This window comes from Marmota monax, unplaced genomic scaffold (assembly GCF_021218885.2).
Source record: "Marmota monax isolate L192 unplaced genomic scaffold, Marmota_monax_Labrador192_F-V1.1 WCK01_AAM20220418_F8-fsc00002, whole genome shotgun sequence".
NCBI classification, from domain to species: Eukaryota; Metazoa; Chordata; class Mammalia; order Rodentia; family Sciuridae; genus Marmota; species Marmota monax.
The window spans coordinates 34,421,502-34,433,712 of NW_026693571.1; positions in this window are offsets into that span (position 1 = coordinate 34,421,502).

Below are 12,211 nucleotides of genomic sequence, written 5' to 3' on the forward strand. Positions count from 1 at the left end.
TCTAAAATGAAGATATGGACTACAAAAAAGTAGAATGGTAAGTTTACTTTTCTTTTCTTCCACTTACTTACAGGAATTCAGTTACTAGTTCCCAGACTCTTATTTCCTATACTCTGAGAACCAAGCAATAATGAAATTTTCAATGCATTGCTGGAAATATGTAGCAAAATCATGATATAAAAATAGCCATGTGGTCTTAGTCACTCTGACTGGGTGAAAAAGCAAAGAAAAACTCCCAAATTCACTTAATTCACCATGATCATTCCCTAAACCCTGCCTTCCTAGCTAATGCCTCTTCGCCAGGAAGAAAGGTAGAAATGATCAGGTAACACTTTATTTTCTAGTCATAGGAGAATATGCCACAGACTAATGTCTACTTTCTCTAATGTTTGCACTTAAAAATAAATTTGAGTTTTTCATGGGTGGCATAAAACACTGCTAATTTTCCAGGTCAAATACAGCTGGCTTAATTCAAGTAGCCATGGAATAGAAAAAGTCCCCTAAATGTGACTGGGTAATCAAGTTTGGTTTTCTAGTGTGGAACAAGAATGTACTTCCCAGGGGGCTCCATGTGTTGGCACCACTCAGCTGCTTGAAGAATTTGCTTGATGAAAGCAGTGACAGAGGGAGAAAAAGAGAAACAGGTGGTGTGTCAACAGCAAAGCTGCCTATGACATCTGCAGGTCGCTCTGTGGATCCGGGATGAGGCTGCCTTGCATCCAAAGAGCCCACTTGGGATGCAAAGTCTGCTAAAGTCAGATAAGCAGAAAGAGTTGAAAGAAATTTATACATAAGAAAAGAGGAAGATAATATTGTTAAAACAACTAAAAATCTTAGAAAAGATTTGATTCTGTTCAAATATATGCATTTCAAATCTAAGACATTACTCTTCCTTTTGGTATGATATTAAATTGCAGGACACTGTATGTTTTGTTATGTCTATAATCCAAATAGCTCCACTAAAAATCAAAAACCCCACAAAATTACAAAAATGTCTTTGAGATCTTCTATTGTCTTTTATTGTCATCTCACACTAAGCCAGTAGGGTGTGCTCATAACTCAACATTCTACTTGTGGAAACCCACCCACCTGACCTTGTGGTGCTTTTACTAAAGGTAAACAAAAATAGCATTCATCTTAAGAGACAAACTGCCCGATTTGCGCTTTGCTCTTGAAGTCGGTTTCATGGCTCATTAAGGTGACAGGTTAAGATAGACTTCACTTCCTTTGGCTCCCCTTCTGAAATGTTGAGCAATCTCTTCTCCAATTCCTTTCTGCACCTCTCCTGGTGAGTAATCCCTGAATCTAGGTCCCTATTACCAACACTCTCCATCTTGTCTGCTGAGTGTCTCTTTTGGACAGCGTGTGTTCTTCAGAACTGGATACAAGAATTTTTCTGGTAAATAAATACTTAACGTAGAATGAAGAGAAACTAATTCACTCTGCTAAATCATGTCTATGATTTCATCCAAAGCACCTCAAGGAATCATGTAGAAGTCATCCAGTAACCTCTCTCATCACTTTCAACATTTAAAAAAAGCAGATCTTATTTCTTTTTCTGTAAAATTGAAAAACAAAATATCCTCACAGTTTGGCAAAATGGACTCAAGAGTGGAACTGAGAGACAAAAATTAAGTATGAATACAAACTGTTCTTTCCAAGATAAAAATAGACAGCAGAACATTGCATTGGCTTTCCCTTTTGACTTTTCTTTGTGATTTGTGGAAGTAGAAAACACTCAGTGGCCTTCATTGGCTGTACATGTAAAAAACTTGGCTGAAGGATGTTGACAAAATGGATAGTATGAGCTCATCTGCCTCCAAACACTGTTTGGTTAATGACTGAGTAGATTATGATTGTTTAATTGTACCTGGCACAGCTGGAAATGACTGAGCTCAAGCATTTCAAAGCACATTCAAATGTGGATTGATTGGCCAATGGCATATTTACCCATATTGCTAGGCAAGGTCAAAGTTAATTCTACATTTAGAATGGGATATGCCTGTGTATTTTTAGGTATCCTATGGGGGTCTCATTCATGTGAGTCTTCGTGTGAATCATTAGAGTGCCTTTTTAAAACCATGTAAAACAAAAAGCACACATGAAGGTTATATCACATATAATGCTCTATAAATGTTGACTTTTATTTTTAAGCTAATTTGACATGGTGTGGGAAATGGTGGAGAGACATTCCATGTCTATTCTTTTCTCCAGGGCCATGAGACTGGTTGTGGCCAATGGGCCATTGGCAGAAATCACCTGTGTCAGTGCTGAGTTGGGGGAGTTTTGGAACCAGTGTGCCTCCTACACTGCCCAGTATTAAATACCATATGATGTAGAAGGCTGGAGTCTAGATCTATTAGGACCATCTACGACAAGTCAGATTTTTCTGAGTGATAAATAAACGTGTATGTGTTAAGCTTGGAGATTCTGGAGGTTGTGTGTAGCAAACTTGGAGAATTCTAATATGAGGTTGCCAGTTTCTTTTTATATAAATTAAGATGTTTAATTCAATTTTTACTTTAAATTTGAAAAGATAGTATGTTCGGAATTAATAATTTAAAAGTACAATTGGATATGGAATGGAAAATCTCTCCCATTTCTAAACCCTGACCACCCATTTCCCCTTCCTGAGGGCAACTTATATTTAATAATTTCCTCAGAGATTTTACAGAGATATTCCACTTATAAATAAACAACCACTTGTATTATGTTCCCTGTTTTAAACACAAATGGGAGTAAAAGATACATTATTCTTTTTGCTTTTTTTTTATATATTAGGTGAATGTATGTTTGGACTGTGATAAGTGTTGCCAATCACTTTTCATTTTGTCACTTATCTTTTAACCAGTGATTTTCTAATAAAAATTATTTTATTTTAGCTGAATTTATGTATCCAACTTTGAATGTCTCTTTGATATGGTATTTTAAAGTTCTCAGCTGATTTTTTATCTTTATTATTACACTTTTTATATTTCAAATATCAGTATACTCCAGGTAAATATTGAAGCATGGGACCAACTTTAATCTTTTCTAGACAGCTACTTAGTTGTCTCAATTTTATTAAATACATTCCTCACTGATTTGAAATGTGACCTTTATCTTTTCTACTTTTCTATATGTATATCCCTGGATCTATTTCTAGACTTACTATTCTGTTACGTTATTTGGCTCCCTATTTGTGGGCCAGCATATTGAGTCTTCAGTTCATGACAATATGGGTTCTATACTCATCATTTAGGTGGAATTCCTCTTGTTCAAGGATACTCATTCTAACTGAGGATTAATACTCAATTAGAGCAGAGTTCACTGTGGAGTTTCTGACCATTTCAGGCAGATGAGGACCAGAGAATGGTAGGTACATACATGGATATGGGATCATTTGTAATCTCTGTCTTCTTTAATAGTAATGAAGCCAAGTTCTTGTCCCATAGCTGTGGAGAGGCAACTCAGATGGGCTGGAGTGATGGCAGTGGACCACTGTCAGTGGAGACACCTGCTTTACACAGAATGGCAGCCCAGATGTCCCAGCATCCACAATTTGAAGAACTCAACCTCCTGTTTCCCATGGATGGTGAAAAAATGGAAGTGGGGAAGACCTGAATGGAAGTTCAGACTCGAGGATTAACCCATAGTGTTAGTACTTTTCCAAACCCTAATTAGCATAGAGCTGGACCAATAGCTGGAACCCCTAGACCAGCACACTCAAGTGGTAACCTGGTATTGGATCCACATTTGCCCCTCCAAGAGCTCTGTTTCTATTCTTCACACTCTTTGGAAAAATCTTACTCCTTTCATTCCTGCCTTCTGTTGTCCTGTGAATTTCATCCTTTGGATTTGTGGGATAAGAACATGGTAAGAAGTTGGTGAGCTGTTGGAGTCTGTTGCAACATTGGAAGTCATGATCCCCATTTAGAGCTGCAACACGCCACCCAATGGTAGTGAAGAGTAATTGGGTGTGGGCTCTGTGACCCTTGGAGCTAACACAGGTAGGCATCCTTTGCTGTGATTAGCTGCTAACATACATAACAATAAGCTTTCTGGACTGCAGAGGCCTATAGCTTCAAGTTTCGCTTCAAACTCCTGTTTCAGTAATCCATGGGGCTGTGGCCCGAGTTAGTCATTTCTCTCTTTTGTTTTATATCTTGGCCATGGGAGTAAGTCTGTAGAACAGTGAGCAGTAGACACATTGGTAGGTGAATCTCTCTACATCTTTCCCTTTTTCATATTTATCTTGAATAACCTGCTGATAACTTCAGCTCTCTTATGAGTGGAAAGTGGATACTGTTTTTATTTTTTCCCCAGAATGATTTATCTTTGTTTAAAAAAGAATTTAAAATTGATTCAGATACATTTCAGAAAGATCTTAGTAATGTATATATTTTACTTATTTCTAGCTCTTGTAGATGAATGAAGCTGGGTAAAAATACAGCCCCATAGTTTTTAATGATTACATCTCTCATTATTTTTGATATATTAAAGTATGAGAAAACATTTGAGAAGAGTGGATCAATTTGTAAAATAGCATAACAAGCTAAACAACATCTTTAAAACAACCTAAATTTTAAAAAGAAATGCTTATATTCTTCACTGTTTCTTCAAAAGTTTCCATTACTTTTAAAAGTTTTAAAAGAAATTGAATTGAAGTATTTGACTATAAGATTTCAGTTTTTTCAAAGTGAAATTATTCTAAGTCAGCTATCAGTATAGATAATAATCTCATTTTCTTTGTAAACAGGCTGCTAATCATCCATTTCTTACCTTGGAATTTTTCCTTGTTTTTGTTGGTTGCTTTAATCTAAATGAACTATGACAGAGGATTTTATTTGTGGCTAAATATTCAGTTCTTCTTTCTGCTACCTGCCAAAAAGAATACTATAATCACTGTCTCTGGTTTGCTCCTTTTAAATGAAGAGTACTGTTTGCCTATTGCCACGATACTGTCATGGAACAAATCCTCTAAAATCTCAGGAACATGGGGCTGGAGATGCGGGTCAGTAGTAGAGTACTTTCCTTACATGCATGAGGCCCTGGGTTTCATCTCCAGCATTGGAAGAAAAAAAAAATCTCAGAAATTAACACAATAAGAATACGTGTACCTTCCCAATTTATGACCAGACATTTAGGGTAAGCTCAGTGGGGCTATTCTTTTTTGTTTTCTGAGTGGGATTTTGTATAGGTCTGCTGTAGACTGACTGAAAGCTAGAAAAACAGCAATGTAGGACCAAGGAGCCCCATCATTCTCCAGAAGGATACCCTGGGCATAAATTATGGGGCTGAAAAAGAAAAAGAATAAGAACAAACTCAGTTGAGCAAGAGCTATCTGCTCATGTCTGAACCTGAAACTTTCTGTGGATCAAGCAAATTATGTGGCTGAAACCCATGTTAAGGTAAGTGAGGATGTAAAGTTTAATACTAAAAATCAAAGAGGTAGACACAAATGAAGAACTAGGTTTATTAATGCAATCAATCATAGCAAGAAGAGAAATAACAATGTATGATAGGTATGAATGCTAATTCATAATTAATTGTGATTAATAATTAACGCCAAACCCACATAGAAGTAGAAAGAAAGTCTTACAAATGATCTATACAGGAAAGGTCTTTTTCCTTCTTTCTGAGGGAGTGTAGATGAGAAAAAAACCTGGGAGGAAAGTGAAATGAAACAAAGGTCACTTTAACGGGTTTTTCTGAAGACTTTTATTTGTAGTCACTTTAATGTCATCCAAGAGGCCAGAGAATGACATTCCTCTTTAGTCACTTGTGGCTCTTGAGCTGTAACTTGTATGTGTCACAGTTTCATGACTAAATTGCATTGATCTCTGGATTCGTGGTTAGTTTTTAAAATTTTTTTTTTAGTTGTAGGTGGACATAATACCTTTATTTTATTTATTTATATGTGGTGCTGAGGATCAAACCCAGGGCTTCACACATGCTAGGCAAGAACTCTATTTCTGAGCCACAACCCCAGCCCATGGACTCGTGGTTATTGCACACACTGTGTTTTGCTTGCCCACAGTCATATTCCCCATCTCCTCTTACTAACAGTGATGTTAGCTTTGTCTTTTAACTGCCAGGTCATCTGGGAATTTGAATGCCTTCCTTACTGAAAGTGCTGGTTATTAAGTATTATCTTGAAGCTCCAAACTTCTTCTATTCTTGGCTGTATGATACTGAGGCTGGGATTGTGCAAGCCATAGTTTTCCTTTGCCAGTTGACTCTGCTAGGTTCTGCTAACAGACCATTCTAAAGGAAGGCTAGGGTAAGAAGCGATATGCTCCTTCCTAATGGTTCTCTCTAATGTTGCTCTCTATCTTGGAGTCTGGTTTGGGTGACAGCAGTTGGTACCAGTTTTCATTGTTTCTATACTATTCCAAGGACTAGCTTCATCATGCCAACCAAAACTAGCTGGCTAAATTTCACTCTGCAGAGGCCTGAGTCCCTATTCTTAGGATCTTGTTCTTTTGAGGGCTTCAAATACTAGCACTAGTAGGAAACTGTTGTTTTAGGCTTCCACCAATATATGACCTAAAGCAATTTAATTAACTTCAAGAGGTCTTAGTTAAAGAGACTAAGGTTGCTATCATTTCTAGTATTTTTCCCAATCTTTTCTTTTGTATGCAATGTAGGTCCCTCCACTCATAGAATTTATTGAAAAGTGAAATGACTTGAAATGTTTAATTTTGGAATCAATCCTTTATATACAATTATTCCAATTAATTTATCTAATAGAAATAGAGTCACTAAATTATTGAGCTGCTGATAAGAGTGTTTTTTATTATAAGGTAAGTATAAAAGTAAGAGACCAATCTAAGTGGAACAAAACACATTAGAACAAAATGCATTTGTTAGGAATGAGGAGAGCTGGCCTCTGTAAGAATATATTGGAAAATTAAAGAGAAAATTTGCAATAGAAGGCAAATTTTGATGAATGCCAAAGTCAATTACTCCTTAAAACTGAAAATAAGACTTTTTTTGTTTCTCACTCAAGAAGTTTCCAAGTGTTCTATTTTAACTTTGTAATTTTTTAGATTTGAGTTTCCACGGTAAACCTTTTCTTATTGATTCCTTTTGCCTAAGCCTTCTGAGAAAAAAATGTATTTATAGTTGTATTTACAGTAATGTATCTTGGTGGTATATGATCCTGATTAAAGTGCTGAATTGGGTATTTAAATTGAATCATGAATTGTTTTCCTAGTGCTTGTTAGTAGTCTCTTTCCTTAGCCATTAATGTAAATTATTGGTGAACAAAAAAGCTTATAGAAATGAAATAAAGGTGTTTATTTGCTGGCGTTTGGGATACTGGTGTGGGATCTGTAGGAAAAGGAATGTGACTTTGCCTTTCCTTTGACTTATTAATGATTCTGTGTTGTCCATGTGCCTGGAGACTTTAATAGCAGACACATTTTTATAAGCAAAATAGCATGCTTTATATTGGCAAGGATACCATGCATCTCATGTGCTCTTTGCTCTATTTTCATTAGAGGGTTTCCATAGAGATTCCATTTAAAAATCAAGGATAGATTACCACATTAGTTTGCAAACATGAAAAAACATTTGGAAAATAAAACAATGTGGCCATAATATAAACAAAAATTTGAGGACTAGAAAAATCTTTAATACTAGTAGCCTACTTTTTTTCTTTAATCTGTGTTTTATGAAAATAATTTTTCAAAGAATACATTGAATCTCAAGAAAAGGTATAATTGAGCAAGCATGGTGGTGCATGTCTGTAATTACAGTTGCTGGGGAAGCTGAGGCAGGAGGATTGCAAGTTCAAAGCCAGCCTCAGCAACTTAGCAAGACCCTAAGCAACTCAGTAAGACTCTGTCTCTGAAAAAAAATAAATAATTAAATAGGGCTGGGGATGTGGCTCAGTGGTAAAGCACCTCTGGGTTCTATCCCTGGTACCACCTCCCCTCCCCAATAAAAAAGAAAGAAAAGGTATAAGTGAGATTATAGAATCTGCTTTTGGGTAGCTAAGTGTAGTGAGATCTGTGGAATTTATTTTAAAAAATTAGCTTGAATGATTAGTAATCCTGTATATTTTATAAACCTTAATTTTTGGTAAGAACACATTGAAGCACTGTATTCAGTTATCAGAGAGAGTCCTAAAAATAATAGATAATATGCTTGATTTGTTTTCTCTTTCTCAGAAAATCTACTGTTGTTCCAATCTTCTCTATACCAGTTAATGGCTCCATAAGTCCTCCAGTTTCTTTTCCTTGATCTTGGAATCATCCTTATTGTCTCTTTTATTATTGTTGTCCACATCCAATTAAGTTAGAGTTTCTTTTATGAACTATCTCCATATGTATCAACCATATGATTACTTTTCCTTATATTCACTCCATATGTCACTTTGGATTTCTCTGACATTTCCTTCCAATGAAATTTATATTATGCATTTTGGTCAAGAATGTAATGGAAGTGAGAATGTCCTCTAGATGAGGTATCAGGTGGTAGGTGATGTGATTGACTTCTTTGTTCTCTTACTGAACATGTTAACTTTGACCATTTGATGAAAGTGGTTTCTTTTGTGTGTGTGTGTGTGTGTGTGTGTGTGTGTGGGAGTACCAGGGATTGAACTCTGGGGCACTATACCACAGAGTCACATCCCCAGCCCTATTTTGTATTTTATTTAGAGACAAGTTCTCACTTAGTTGCTTAGTGCCTCCTTTTTGCTGAAGCTGGCTTTGAACTTGTGATCCTCCTGCCTTAGCCTCCTGATCCTTTGGGGTTACAGGCATGAGCCAGTGTGTCCTGCCAAAAGTGGTTTCTTCTCAGTAAATTTACTAGTTCTCAACTGTAATTAATATACATATTGTGAAGAGGTAGATTGAGACTGGGTAAATCTTAAGTTCCTCATGAAAACTTTATTCACTGGTTTTAGTATCCACTAGTATTTATAAGCTGAATAAAGTATTCCTATGACTATTGCCCAGTCATGATTATCTAAGTTTCATTGTTACTTCTGTATTTATTAGTTAAAATTCTACTCTAAGGGATAGCTCTCTTAACCACTCAAAAATTAACTGGTTAATAAGTATAAGCATTTGAATTCTTATTGAGTGGGTTTTATTCTTTTTCTCCATCATTTATTTTGATATTGAAATGGCATGTGGATGTGGAGAAAAGGGATGTGACTTTGCATCTCTTTTGTTCCATCTATGAAGTGGATTGTATGCACTTAGAACCTTCATAGCAGACAAATTTGTAAAGATGAAAGGATATGCTAAAAATAGGTGAGAGTATAAAGAATTTCACAAGATCATTTTAATATATAAAATTTGGATAGCAATTCTGGAACTGAAAATTAGAGTAACTAATATTAAGATTTAAATGCATTGTTTTTTTAAAAAAAATATTTCCTAAAGCAAAAAATAAAACTAGTTAATTAGAAGACAATTCCATAGGACATATTCAGAATAAAGAACAAAAGAAATTAAGAATTTAAAGATTGTGTTTTTTGAAAAAAAATGCACAGAGCTGAAGGGAAAAAATAATAAGCTGAAAAAAAATTTAAAAGAAAAAAAATGTATAGACTACAGGTCCAAATAGATGAACACTCATGAGATAGCAAGAGAGAACTATGGGGTATGGTGAATGTTATGCCTCTATGTACCTATATACATATGTGCGTCTGATTGTTTTTTTAACTGCAGTACAAGAAAGATGTAAAGAAGAGAAGCAGCATTTAAAGAAAAACTGGCTAAGAAAATTTCAACTTGAGAAAAAAAAATCAACCTAAAGATTCCAGAGGTACTGAAAAATTCACACAGTATAAGGATAAAGAAAATCAAGCCTAGGCCTATTCAAACCATTTGAAAGCAGACAGAAAAAGACATGCAATCTTCAAAGTAGGAACAATAAAAGTGGCAGCTCACTGTTGAACACAATGATGAACTCCAGAAGATAATCAAATAATACATTTAATTTCCTGAGACAAGAAAAATTGTCACCCTAGAATTCTGTCCTCAGCAAAAATATTCTTTCACATTAACAGTGAATTCCGAATCACATCTTTCCTTTGTTTAAGAAACTTAAAGAATCAAGTGTGCTGAATTTTTAAACAATTCTAAAGTTCCTTTGTTCTTCTTTCAGCTTTTTATCCACCCAATCCCCCCCAAAATAAAATTAATATATTTTCTGTTATCAGATTGTTTTTCTTTGTTAGTAGATATTCACTAACAGAAAGATATTCTTTGTTAGTAGATATTCACTAACTAAAGATTTTTGGGTAGAAGATAATTGAAGATGGAAGACTGGGTGAATTGCAAGAAAGAATAGAGACTATAAGGGAATGATTATATACAGTCATTTTCTATGAAAAATAAGTACAAATATCATGACACTTAATATGTTCAGGATTAAAACATATGGGAAAATTAGCATAAATGAGAGAATTATTTCAGTCATAATGTTGCAGAGTCTATTAAGGACTAATAGGGTCTGATGTACCGCCCCCTACCCCCCGCCACCATCTACACTGCAATGGAACAGTTTTGAGGTAGGATCTTTAAGGAAATAGTTAAATGAGGTCATAAGAAAGAGGCCCTCACCCTGTAGGAATGGTGGTTTTATAAGAAGAGGAAGAGACACTAGAGCATTTTCTCTCTGCATGCACAAAGGAAAGGCCATGAAAGGAGATATCAAGAAGGTCATCTTCAACTGAAGGAGATTCCTCACCAGACAGTGACAACATTGACATCTTAGTCTTGGACATCCAATCTCCAGGAGTGGGATAAAACACATTTGTCTTGTTTAAACTACCCTTGTGATATTCTATTATGACAGCTCAAACCAACTAATACAAAGCCCTTGCATTATCTGGAAATGATAGTTAGAAATACTAATTAGAATAGATGGCAATAGATTATTGACATGTATTATAATATCCAGGATGACAACTTAAAAACACAAAGAAGTAATAAGTAAATAAAAATAGTATTAGGATAACAAGTTAGAATATGTTAAAAAACAACAACAACATCAAAAAACCCTTAAAACTTGATTACTCTTAATGAGGACAAGTAGAGAAATAGGTCAAAGAATAGATGAAACAATTTTAAAGAAACTGACTTAATAATGTATTTAAATTCAAGCACATCAGTATTTACATTAAAAGTAAACCACTTCAATATATCAACTAAAGACAAAGATTAGGAGGATAGATTTTAAAAAATATAGATATCTAATCTATAAGGACACAAAAACTCATCTGATATATCTGATTAGCAAGATATATCATGGAGCCCGGTGTAGTGGCACACACTTGTAATCCCAGAGGTTTTGGATGCTGAGATAGGAGGGTTGCAAGTTCAAAGCCAGCCTCAGCAACAGTGAGGTGCTAAGCAATTCAGTGAGACCTTGTCTCTAAATAAAATATAAAATAGGATTGGGGATGTGGCTCAGTGGTTGAGTTTTCCTGAGTTCAATACCTGATATACACATATATATATATATATATCTGTTTGTCATGATGGGAAATTTTGTAATGGCCCAGATTGTGAGTGTTTCCAGTTTTGTCAGGCACATATGGTTTTTGTTACACTTTCTTCTTTTGTTGTTGCATCCATGTAAAAATATAAAACCATCTTAGTTCACCGGTTGTAGAAAATCAGGCTATAAACCTGTGCATGTGCTTTGGACTTAATATTCATGTCTGCCCTTACCCCCATTCAAATCCATAGGTTGAAATCTAATTCCCAGTGTGATATTACCTGGCGGAGGGCTTTTGAGAGGTTGAGCCCACACCAATGGACTTAGTAGTCTTATAAGTAAGAGTCCAGAAAACTGGCTTATTTTTCCAGCATGAGAGAAGATAAGTTGCAACTTGGGAAAGGACCTTCATGAGAACCTGACTATGTTTCTGCTCTGATTTCAGACTTCTCTGCTTCTGGGACTCTGAGGATAAAACCATTTTGGTCTTGTTATAAATCATGCAGTCTATGGTATTTTGTTAAAGCTCCCAGAACTAAGATATCATGCTTCCTGATCCTTATGGAAATTAGTATAACTATGCTAATAAGAAAATATAGGCTCTAAGACACACAACATTTCTAAATTTATAGGGAAAAATTTTTATAATAATAAAGAGTTAGAAAGATAGTGCAATCTTAAGACTATAGCTAACTATTAAAATTGCCCCAAATACAGGAAACAAAAATTGACTGAATTTAAAGGAATAGAAAAACTTACCTCATATTAA